Consider the following 13033-nt stretch of genomic DNA (forward strand, 5'->3'; position numbering starts at 1 on the left):
TGAAATATAAGTTGCTCTGGCTTTTGCCCCTACATGTTCATGTTGGGCCCCAGCTCCCTGACCAGCCAACTCTCAAGTATCCTAGAAGATCCCTGGGTGCTGGAAAGATATGCATGGATTTGGATTGACGTCAGAAGTAGAGTAAAGAAGACTTGATGAAGCACTGAATGAGGAGTTTAGAAGAAAAGATCCTTGTTAGGTCACTGGCTAGCTGGGTAGATAGTGGTGCCATTTGGTAAGATGGGACAGAATGGAAAAGCAACTGGTTTGGGCTACCCAGAAGTATAAAATAGTGATCAATAAAAGATTTGCAGGCATTAGGATAAAAGTTTATACCAGAAATGGACTTAAAATAAAAGTTTAAAGAGGAAAAAATAATGATGTAAAATTTCTCACTATTAGATGATACTTGAATTCCTTTCAATGCATTTAAATTCCTTCTGAAGTGCCAATGATGGAGATTTATTGTTAAGGGATACTTAGTTATTATTGGGGTGATAAAAAAACTTTTGGAAATAGATAGTGGTGATAGTCGTATGACAAGGTGAATGTAATTAATGTCATGGAATTGTAGACTTAAATATGGTTAAAACGGAAATTTTTAAATTATATATATATTTACCACAATAAAATGCTTTTAAGGCATGATTTTTTTTTTTAATGACATTATTAATAGTACAGGTAGTCCCTGGTTTACAATGTATTCGAGTTACAATGAACCACGCCTATGACCGTCTTTTTTTTTGTACATCTTATGGTTACTAATATGTACTACATACCATGTTGCTGCACGTAATTTGCTGATATCGTTCTCAGATATAATGTTTCCAAACCCCTAAAGACAAAATAAAGATTGGATTTATAGAGATACTGAAAATAAAACGTAATAATAATGAAAAGTAAAAGAAAAATGTGGTATTAGATTTACATCAGAGTCAACTTGTGACAGAGTAGACGTTGGAACAGAACCCCCTCATAGGTTGGTGACTACCTGTACACTGAAACACTATATTCTTTACATCTATTTAAATTTATCATGAAAAATATCAGATGCCTACTTAAAAAATGTGTGGGGAGATAGGTAGTCTTCAAACTCTTTAAGGATGTACATAAGCAAAAATGTTTGAAGACCACTTGTGACGTTAACATTACCCCAAGAATTTGCTCTTTGTCCTTGATTCCCAGGAGATAAGCTCTAAATCTTAGAATACCCTCATGGGGCAGGGGAGGGGGCAGGACATGATTCAATCAATTATGTCTAAGTAGTGAAGTCCCAATAAAGGTTCTGGACACAGAAGCTTCCTGGGCATCTCCTCATTTGTATCCTTGTTGCTATTCCCGTAAAACAAACAAACCAAAAAAAACCTTTTTTTTTAATTTATAGAACTATAATCATAAGAATAACACTTCCTGTGAGTTCTGTAAGTCATCCCAGTGAATTGTGAAACCCCAGGAAGTAGTAGGACCCATCAGGTGAGAAGTGAAGGGGACCTGGGAACCCCTGAACTTATGGCAGGTATCCTGAGAGGGAGTATCAGGAAAATCCTGAATTTGTAGTCAGCAGGTCAGAAATGAGGGTGTCATGGGGACCCCCAAGCTTCTAGTGTCATCTTAGGTTTTGGGAAAACTGCAAGCTGTAGAATTATGTCCTTTTAACTTGTGAGATCTGGCTCTGATGGTTAGGGTCAGGCAGAGAAGTACTATGTGCAGTTGAATTGTATCTGAATTAAACAGAGTTGAATTGGAAGCGAAATCCTTCAATTAAATTGGTGTCAGAGACATGGAACAAAGGATATCATTGCTGATGTCAAATGGATCTTGGCTGAAAGCAGACAATACCAGAAAGATGTTTACCTGTATTTTATTGACTACTCAAAGGCATTCAGTTGTGCAGATCATAACAAATTATGGATAACATTGCAAAGAACGGGAATTCCGGAACACTTGATTGTGCTCATGAGGAACTGTACATAGATCAAGAGGCAGTCATTCAAACAGAACAAAGGGATACTGCGTGGTTTTAAGTCAGAAATGGTGTGCATCGGGGTTGTATCCTTTCACCATACCCATATAATCTGTATGCTGAGCAAATAATTCAAGAAGCTGGACTATATGAAGAAGAACGGGGCATCAGGATTGGAGGAAGACTCGTTAACAACCTGTCTTATGCAGATGACACAACCTTGCTTGCTAAAAGTGAAGAAGATTTGAAGCACTTACTAATGAAGATCAAAGACCACAGCATTTAGTATAGATTACACCTCAGCATAAAAAAAAATTCTCACAACTGGACCAATAAGCAACATGATAAATGGAGAAAATATTGAAGTTGTCAAGGATTTCATTTTACTTGAATCCACAGTCAACACCCATGGAAGCAGCAGTCAAGAAATCAGTGTATTGTATTGGGCAAACTGGCTGCAAAAGATCTCTTTAAAGTATTCAAGAGCAAAGATGTCACCTGGAAGACTAAGGGAGCTTGATCCAAGCCATGATGTTTCAGTCACATCATATGCATATGAAATTTGGACAATGAATAAGAAAGACCAAAGACGAATGGATGCCTTTGAATTACAGTGTTGAAGAATATTGAATACACCACGGACTGCCTGAAGAATGAACAAATCTGCCTCGGAACAAGTACAGCCAGATTGCTCCTTAGAAGCGAGGGTGATGAGACTTCATCTCATATGCTTTGGACATGTTATCAGAAGAGACTAGTCTCTGGAGAAGGTTATCATGCTTGGTAAAGCAGAGGGTCAGTGAAAAAGTGGAAGATCCTTAAGGAGATAAATTGATACAGTGGCTGCAACAATGGGCTCAAACATAGTAACAGTTGTGAAGATGGTGCAGGACCTGGCAGAGTGTTGTTCTGTTGTATAGGGTCACTGTGAGTCAGAATTGACTCGATGGTACCTAATAGCAACAACAGAGACATAGGATTTGATTTTATAGACTACTGCAGAAGAAACTCCCCCATGTGTCTGTCAGTTTGTCGTACTGTGAGGGCTTGTGTGTTGCTGTGATGCTGGAAGCTATGCCACAGGTATTCAGATACCAGCAGGGTCACCCATGGAGGACAGGTTTCAGCTGACCTTCCAGACTAAGACAAACTAGGAAGAAGGACCCGGCAGTCTACTTCTGAAAAGTATTAGCCAGTGAAAACCTTATGAATAGCAGTGGAACACTGTCTGATATAATGCTGGAAGATGAGCCCCCCAGGTTGGAAGGCACTCAAAAGATGACTGGGGAAGAGCTGCCTCCTCAAAGTAGAGTTTACTTTAATGACTTGGATGGAGTAAAGCTTTTGGGACCTTCATTTGCTGACGTGGCACAACTCAAAATGAGAAGAAACAGTGGCAAACATCCATTCGTAATCAGTCGGCCAGGGGCCGACTGTGGAACAGACCATCAATTGCTCATATGCAAGTTCAAGCTGAAACTGAAGAAAATCAGAGCAAGTCCACCGGAGCCAAAATATGGCCTTGAGTATAAAAAAAAAAAATCCCACCTGAATTTAGAGACCATCTCAAGAATAGATTTGACTCATTGAACACTGTTGACCGAAGACCAGATGAGTTGTGGAATGACATCAAGGACATTATACATGAAAAAAGCAAGAGGTCATTGAAAAGACAGGAAAGAAAAGAAAAGACCAAGATGGATGTCGGAGGAGACTCTGAAACTTGCTCTCAAACGTCGAGCAGCTAAAGCAGAAGGAAGAATTGATGAAGTAAAAGAACTGAACAGAAGATTTCAAAGGGCGGCTCGAGAAGACAAAGTAAAGTATTATAATGACATGTGCAAAGAACTGGAAATAGAAAACCTAAAGGGACGAACATGCTCGGTGTTTCTCAAGCTGAAAGAACTGAAGAAAAAATTCAAGCCTCGAGTTGCAATAGTGAAGGATTGTATGGGGAAATTATTAAATGATGTAGGAAGCATCAAAAGAAGATGGAGGGAGTACACAGAGTCATTATGCCAAAAAGAATTAGTCGATGTTCAGCCATTTCAAGAGTTAGCATATAAGCAGGAACCAATGGTACTGAGGGAAGAAGTCCAAGCTGCTCTGAAGGCATTGGTGACAAACAAGGTTCCAGGAATTGATGGAATATCAATTGAGATGTTTCAACAAACAGATGCAGCACTGGAGGTGGTCACTCGTCTATGCCAAGAAATATGGAAGACAGCTTCCTGGCCAACTGACTGGAAGAGATCCATATTTATGCCTATTCCCAAGAAAGGTGATCCAACCAAATGTGGAAATTATAGAACAATATCATTAATATCACATGCAAGCAAAATTTTGCTGAAGATCATTCAAAAATGGCTGTAGCAGTGTATCAACAGGGAACTGCCAGAAATTCTGGCCAGTTTCAGAAGAGGACGTGGAACCAGGGATATCATTGCTGATGTCAGATGGATCCTGGCTAAAAGCAGAGAATACCAGAAGGATGTTTACCTGTGTTTTATTGACTATGCAAAGGCATTCGACTGTGTGGATAACATTGGGAAGAATGGGAATTCCAGAACACTTAATTGTGCTCATGAGGAACCTTTACATAGATTGAGGCAGTTGTTCGGACAGAACAAGGGGATACTGATTGGTTTAAAGCCAGGAAAGGTGTGCACCAGGGTTGTATTCTTTCACCATACCTGTTCAATCTGTATGCTGAGCAACTAATCTGAGAAGCTGGACTATATGAAGAAGAACGGGATATCAGGATTGGAGGAAGACTCATTAACAACCTGCATTATGCAGATGACACAACCTTGCTTGCTGAAAGTGAAGAGGACTTGAAGCACTTGCTAATGAAGATCAAAGACCACAGCCTTCAGCATGGATTGCACTTCAACATAAAGAAAACAAAAATCCTCACAACTGGACCAATGAGCAACATCATGATAAACAGAGAAAAGATTGAAGTTGTCAAGGATTTCACTTTTCTTGGATCCACAATCAACAGCTATGGAAGCAGCAGTCAAGAAAGCAAAAGACGCATTGTACTGGGCAAATCTGCTGCAAAGGACCTCTTTAAAGTGTTGAAGAGTAAAGATGTCACCTTGTAGACTAAGGTGCGCCTGACCCAAGCCATGGTATTTTCAATTGCATCGTATGTATGTGAAAGCTGGACAATGAATAAGGAAGGCCGAAGAAGAATTGATGCCTTTGAATTGTGGTGTTGGCAAAGAATATTGAATATACCATGGATTGCCAGAAGAACAAATAAATCTGTCTTGGAAGAAGTACAACCAGAGTGCTCCTAGAGGCAAGGATGGCGAGACCGTGTCTTACATACTTTGGACATGTAGTCAGGAAGGATCAGTCTCTGGAGAAGGACATCATGCTTGGCGAAGTACAGGGTCAGTGGAAAAGAGGAAAACCCTCAATGAGGTGGATTGACACAGTGTCTGCAGCAATGGGGTCAAGCATAAAAACGATTGTAAGGATGGCGCAGGACCAGGCAGTGTTTCATTCTGTTGTGCATAGGGTCTCTCTGAGTCGGAACCGACTCGACGGCACCTAACAACAACAACAACAACAACCAGAAGAAACTTAGGTAATAGTCTAGCCTGCACAGAGAAGCTGTAATGTCAGATGGTTTTCTTAGCAATAGAGAAGTATTTTCGAAAGTCTCCTGCTTCTGTAGCAAACTACATACTAATGTGTTTCAGATTCAGGAAAGACATCAGGTCCTCTAGTCAACTGGCAGGGCCAGTGCTATAGATATATAAAATTTGAGGCAAGACGAAGGTATACAAGAAGACAGTAGTATTCTATCACGTTTCTTGCATTTTTATTCCTCAGGTCTCTCAGCCTGAATCTTAACCACCTCCATTAGCATCACCAGTGAACCTACCAACCATTGCCTGGCAGTAAGGGACTTAATCAGTTTCCTAGAGCTGCTGTAACAAATTACCACAAACTCAGTGGCTTAAAGAACACAAACGTATTCTCTCTCAGTTCTGGAGGCTGGAAGTCTGAAATCAAGGCATCAGCAGCGCTTCTAGAGGAGAATCCTTCCTTGTTTTGTCCAGCATCTGGTGGCTCCAGGCATTCCTGACTTGTGGCTGTGTAACTCCGATCTCTGTCTCTGTCTCCATGTCACCTTCTCTTCTCCGTGTGTCTCCTCTCTGTGTCTTTTATAAAGACACTTGTAGTTGGATTTAGGGCCCACACAGATAATCCAGGATGATATCATCTTGAGATCCTTAATTTAATCACAGCTGCAAAGACCCTTTCTCCAAATAAACTCACGTTCACAGGTTCTTGGGGTTAGCACATGGAAATATCTTTTCGGGTGTGAACATTCAGCCCACTAGAGCAACCAAAACACCTTCTCTCTGCTCGTGCTGAACAGATACAGGCAGCGGTGTGATCCTACTGAGCAGGACATTCCTGAAGAGCAGCTCCTACTGAGTGAGCAGTGGGAGGGGGTGGGCATCATGGAGGAGGATGAAAGAATGTCAGAGGAACCCAGAGCCCAGGGTGAGAAAGGAGGTACATGACTGCAGGCATCTGAAAAATAAACGTGTGGACACGTTTTCATTTCAACACATACTTATTATTTACTATGAACTGAACACCATTTGTACTACAAGCAAGATTGAGGTGGTGGTTTTCAAGGCTGACCACATGATAGTGTTTTTTAAAACTGCTCTGGGCTCCATGGCAACTGCAATTGCAAATCAGAATAAGAACTCACATCAGCAGATAGAAAAATACCATTTTCCATCACCAGATAAAATTCAGGATACCTTCAGAGCCATGATCTTGAATTGCAAACAAAAGTGGTAGAATATCTGTAAGCTTGTGTGCTTGTGTATAGAAATGATTTATATGCAAGTGATTCCTTTCTCAGAACACTTGGAATTATGACAATGATATAGATAAAATGTATTTGTCACAACTGGTATCTGATGTTTCATTTCCAGTATCCCTTAGTAGATTCCTTTGCAAATTCAGCCGACCATTATTTATGTGTCTATTCGAGGGTCCTCTGGATTACTTAACAGCCCACAAAGCAGTTTTGGTAACCTAAAGAATAGAATGAGTAAAGACTCTTACCTGAGGTTGATTTGCTTCCCTGTTAACACACACACACACACACACACACACACACACACACACACACACACACACACACAGAGACATGTGTTCACACACGATTGCTAGTAAGCAAAGAGAATATCATGGCCCAACTATTAATAGATGCTGTAATTTGCATTGGTTTTTATGGTAATTGTGATAAATTTGTGTTTTACTCTCTTGGACTGTTCCTTTTGTGCTCCTAATTCGAGGAGGCACTGTAGATGGGAAGGGTGAAGTTTACCTACACCAGGTAATAAATGGCTTATCCGTGATCTCATCTGCAAACAGCCTTGACTTTAAGAGCACTGTGTTTAACTGCGCTAATAGGTATGTATGTCACGTCATAGATGGGTAATTGGAGCAACTTCTTAGATCCCCCTGAAAGAGTGCTATTCCATATAGACCAGTTTTCCAGGAGCTTAGAACAACGTAAACATCAATATTTTATTTTAACTATTTTAGTAGGAAATTATTCTAAAATATAAACAATGTTGACTGAGCACAATGCTGATATTTAACCTTTCATGATGACCCAAGGAGCACTGGTGGCACAGTGGTTAAGACCTATGACTGCTAACCAAAAGGGAGGCAGTTCAGATCCACCAGCTGCTCCCTGGAAACCTTATAGAGCAGCTCTACTCTGTCCTATAGGGTCACTATGACAACCTAGGGCTGCTATCGACTCTATGGCAACAGGTATGATGACCAAAATGATTATAGTCATCATCACTTATTGTATAGAGACACTGAGGTGCTGAGGTCAATTGGCTTCCATATCATATGGCTCCCAGATGGTGTTTTTTATGCTTACATTAGTTTTTCTATTTCCTTTTTCCTCTTTGTTACACTGATACAAGCAAGAGCACCAAATGTCTAAGACTAGCTCTTTATTCCCTTCTGAATGTCCATCCTTCTGAGTTGCTTTATTATAGAGTTAAAAATGAAAAATGCTTAACTGGAAAGAGAAGGAAGAGGAAAGGGAGGGGAGGGGAAGTGAAAGAGGGAAGGGGGAGATGACTTGGGAAAGAAAACGTGCGACAATAGACCTTCGGCTAACGGGGAAAAAACCAATTGATAACTGTATTGTTTCTAGTATCTCCCTCCAACTGACCCTTTTACTGATGTCTGAGCACCAGCCATCCTCTCTGCATGCAAACCAGCTATGATCCTGCCTTGCTTAAGCTTCTTCCATGACTCCCCTGACACACTGCTGCCCCCTCCCCCAGCTGAGCATGGCTTTCTCTTATCTATCTTACAGGCAAGCACCCACCTTTCCTTCAAGTCTTAGCTCAAATACTGCCTCTTTTAAGAAAATTTCCCCGGGAAGATCTGGATGCTTTCGTCTCCTTTGCTTCCATAGTGCTCCATACACACCTCCATTTTAACAAATATAATTGTTAATTTGTATGTCTGTTTCCTCTTTAAATTATGTGTTTCTTGACTGAGGCATTTCAGTTTTGCATACCTAATATATGGTATAATGCTGGGTGCCCAGCAGAAGTTTAGAAATAATTTTGAATCACTGATTATTGGGGGATTTTGTGATCATTAAAGTTCCAACTGAACCTCCGAAACAAATCAATATTGCACATTCCAACAGATTCTCATTTTTCCTCCTAAAGCCCATTTTCTGCAGACTATGCTATATAGCACTGAGATATGTTAATTTTGAAATAATAAGTAACTGAAGAGCAGCTACTATACTTTGAAGAAAGATCCTGGTCTGCACTTAAAAATAATCCTAACTACCATAACTTAGAAAAGTCTTAGCTCATTTTAAATGAAGCGGCTACTTCAGACTAGCAAAGCAGTAGAGAAATGCTGATGCGTGTAACCAATGAATAACAGATGAGGAGCTGTGATGGCAAAACCTTTATTAGGAGTGAATACATTTGTATATCTCTGACTATATGAACTGTTGAAGAGAATATAGAGAATACAGGTTTTTAATTCATTGAGAGATATTAGAATCACTATGACAAACTATATCATACAAGAGCAGAAACAATTTCCCAGCCATAACAAAGAGCCCCTGCATGGTACAAATGGTTAATGCACTTGGCTATTAACCAAAAGATTGGTGATTCGAATCTACCCAGAAGCACCTCAGAAGAAAGGCCTGGTAATCTAGTTCTGGAGGAAAAAAAAAACCAAAAACAGCCACTGAAAAGCGTACGGAGCACAGTTTTGCTCAGGCACACATGGAGCCTCCATGAGTCGGAATCATCTCTGTGGCACCTGGGAAAACCGGAAAACCATAACAGGAATAAATTTAAACTTTAAAATTGTGGGAGGGAGGAGAGCACGTTGGGCAAAGCCTTTTTAACTAGATTAATAGTGTCATCTTGTACATATGTGCATACAGTCTTCTGCTTCTAGTCATATGTGAATATGGCTATTAAAAAAACTGTGTGCGACCAGCCCAACTCAAATACTGGTGAGCCACCTGTTTGTGCAGAATCGAACCACGTTGATATCGTATAAAGACTACCTTTTCATCTGTGGCCATTGCATGTTGCTATTTGAGAAGCTTGTTTCCTTCCAGCAGCCTGGAAGGCCGGAACCACACTTGTTCATCTTTCTATCCTGGGTGCCTAGCACCCATGGAGTTCGTTCTAAAAGTGAACAGCCCATTGCAGGCAGCTCTGGGGGACTGGGCACGAGGTAATCTCTCATCACTCCAACCTCTGTGGCATCATCTAATGTTAAGGCATATCATCTTTTCAGATGAAACTACACTGATTTCAGATTCTCATTCAAAATCAACTGAGTGAAAAGTCAGAGGATCGGAAATCTAATCCCAGTTTCACTCCTAACTCTGAGACCCCCCTCGGATAAGCCACCCAACCTCTCTGAGCCTCCGTTTTAAATCTGTAAAATGAGAGGGTAGGGTGGGACCCAAAGGCTTCTAAGTTCCCATGAGGCTTTAAAATTTTTTCATTTCTAACTTTTGGGGGAGAAATGCGAAAGGAAACTTGGGTGATTTGGCATGGGGCTTCTTCCAGTAGACTGAGAGTTAGGATACCGAGTCCTGGCTCTGGCTCTGATAATAATTAGTTCTGTGACACTAGACTGATGAGTCTGTTCTGGGGCGGACCCTCAGGGAATGCGGGGCAGAACTGGATGAGCTCTGAGGTTGGTTCTTTAAAGGCGTACAGGGATTTGCTGTCCTACAAGAAGGAGAAGTATGGCATGTTCGCAAAACTCTACAGACTTCAGTATTTCTGAAATGTAAATTATTAGACTGGGAGCAGCAGGGTGGGGCAGGGGCACAAATCTCAAGAGAATACATGTATTTTATTAATGAACTACAGAAGGTTTAACACTAGCCAGGCACTGCAGTAAGTCTTCACCTATTAGCTCATCTAATCTGTACCTCAGCCCAGTGAGAGAGTCACTGCTATTATGCCCAATTTACAGATGAGGAAAGTGGAGACAGGAGAGGTTATCTAACTTGTCTGCAACCACGCGGTTTGTCCATGGCACAACTGGAATACAGACCCAGATCTTTTGGATTCTCAAGCTGATGCTCACTACGCTTTATTGACTGCACACTTGAGAATCTTTGCGTAGCCCAGAAGAAGTTGTAGACTGAAAATGTTACGATAAAATAGAGCCATAGGAAGGATATGGGAGACTCCATAGAAACAAGAAGCAAAAAGACCAGAAAGAGGAAAGTTGCAATCAATTTGGACTTCGTTCTTTAAGTAATGAGAAAGCATAGACACATATGAGCAACTTGAAAAGGCCTCCTATTTATAATTTTTAAAAAGATTTTCAAAATAGTTATTTGCGAACTGCATCTTCCATCTTTTGTTTCCAGTCTTTACAGTTAGAGATACACTGTTCCTTGAGAGGTCTGTCCCTATGTCATTTTTCATTCGGTGGGTGTCATACTACTCAATTTCAGGAGTAGAAATTGAGGCCAGAAAATGGGAAATTACAACTTTATGTAGAGAATTGGTCATGTAAGGTTCTCAGGATCTTAGTTGCACATAAAAAAACCAACCAAACCAAATGCATTGCTGTTGAGTCGATTCCTACTCAGGACAACCTTACGGGACAGAGTAGAACTGCCCCGTAGGGTTTCCAAGGAGTGACTGGTGGATTTGAACTGCTGACCTTTCGATAAGCAGCCAAGTTCTTAACCAGTGTACCACCAGGGCTCCTAGTTGCACATAAAAAAAACCCCAGTGCCGTCGAGTCAATTCTGACTCATAGCGACCCTATAGGACAGAGTAGAATTGCCCCCATAGAGTTTCCAAGGAGCGCCTGGTGGATGCACCTATTATAAAGCCCAGGAGAGAAAAGTAATGGAATCAATCCTTAGTCAACTTTTAACCTGAATAGTTTTCAGGGTTTTTTTTTTTTTTTCTTTTCCTGAGAAGAAATAGAACTCTTCTAAAACAAAGTCACAAAATTGACATTGATATTCTATTCTTGACCTTTTAGAAGTGAAAACAGAGCTTTCACTTTTGGGGAGAAGAATAAGCAATTTACACTTCAGAAGTAAGAAGCTGAGTGGCTTGGAATTTGCTGTTCCTGTGTGCACTTTCTGAGTTTCCCTTTGTTACCGAGTACCGGGTCATTTTGATCTCCTAGTTGAGTTTGCAGTAGGCTAAGTATTCGTATGTAAGCTTCTTCTGTTCTCTAACACATTCAGCTAGCTCTGTAGCAGAAGGAGCTACAACTGCCCAAATACAACCAGAGGAATCATTTTTCCCATATTACAGCTTCTTGTTGTTTGTTGTTGTTAGTTGCCATCGAGTCTGCTCCAACTCATGGTGACCTCATGTACAACAGAACAAAACATGGCCCGGTCCTGTGCCCTCTTCATTGGTATTCTTGAGGCCATTGTTATGACCACTGGTTATTTTGAGTCCCTCCCAACATTTTCCAGCACTGTATACGACAATATTCTGTTGTGGTCCATAGGGTTTTCATTGCCTTATGTTCAGAAGTATATTTCCAGGCCATTCTCCTAGTCTGTCTTAGTCTAGCAGCATTGCTAAAACCTGTCCACTGTGGGAGACCTTGCTGGTATTTAAAATACCAGTGGCATAGCTTCCAGCATCATAGCAACATGCAAGCCACCACGGTACAACAAACTGACAGATGGGTGGTGGATTACAGTTTGTATTACACCTTAATTCCTGAGCAAGAGGAATGCATGCCCTAGGTGCCATGCTCTTGGCCATCCTCCAACTGCACACCATCCCATGAGGTAATGAGTCTGAAAGGCCAAGGGGCACATGAGAAGGTGTCCCCATCATTGACTTTTTTGGGTACCCAGAGCCCTGGAATCCCTGCTCAAACAGACTCAAACCCACGTCTAGGGTCCACATGAACCTTGCAGCCCTAGGCCCAAGTGGCAGAAAGGGGAAGGTGAGGGCTGTATTTGAAGCTTGGATATGCAGGCTGGAGAATTCCTAAGATGGGTGAGAGGTGAAGGCAGGTGGGCAGTGGGTTGGGGGCCAACTCCCTCTGTGCTAGTACATTTAGACAATAGCCCAAGGAATCCAAGAACTTTAGATTGAACTTGGACTTCCAAGTTGTTAGGAACATACGCCTGTGAAGATAACAATTTATTATCTTATTACTTTGATCAGTGATTTAATATTTATACATTTGGCATGAGGGCCTCGATTTTTACTCTTGCCCCAGGCCTGACAAATGTTAGGAGTAGCCTGAGTCAATGTTGCTGTTAGGAGCCATCGAGTTCATTCTGACTCATAGTGACCCTATATACAACAGAATGAAACAGTCCACAGTCCTGCACCATCCTCACAATCATTGTTATGCTTAAGCCTGTTGTTGCAGCCACCGTGTCAGTCCACCTCATTGAGGGTCTTCCTGTTTTTCACTGACCCTCTAATTTATCAAGCATGATGTCCTTCTCCAGGAACTGATCACTCCTGACGACATGTCCAAATATGTGAG

General features: G+C 41.2%; 1 protein-coding gene across 2 annotated transcripts in view; it reads left to right on the plus strand.

The window, feature by feature from the left end:
* Positions 1 to 13033, plus strand: part of CPA6 (carboxypeptidase A6) — a 431593-nt gene that overhangs the window by 120644 nt on the left and 297916 nt on the right. The window lies entirely within an intron of this gene.

Source organism: Elephas maximus, chromosome 15 (assembly GCF_024166365.1).
Source record: "Elephas maximus indicus isolate mEleMax1 chromosome 15, mEleMax1 primary haplotype, whole genome shotgun sequence".
Lineage (NCBI taxonomy): Eukaryota > Metazoa > Chordata > Mammalia > Proboscidea > Elephantidae > Elephas > Elephas maximus.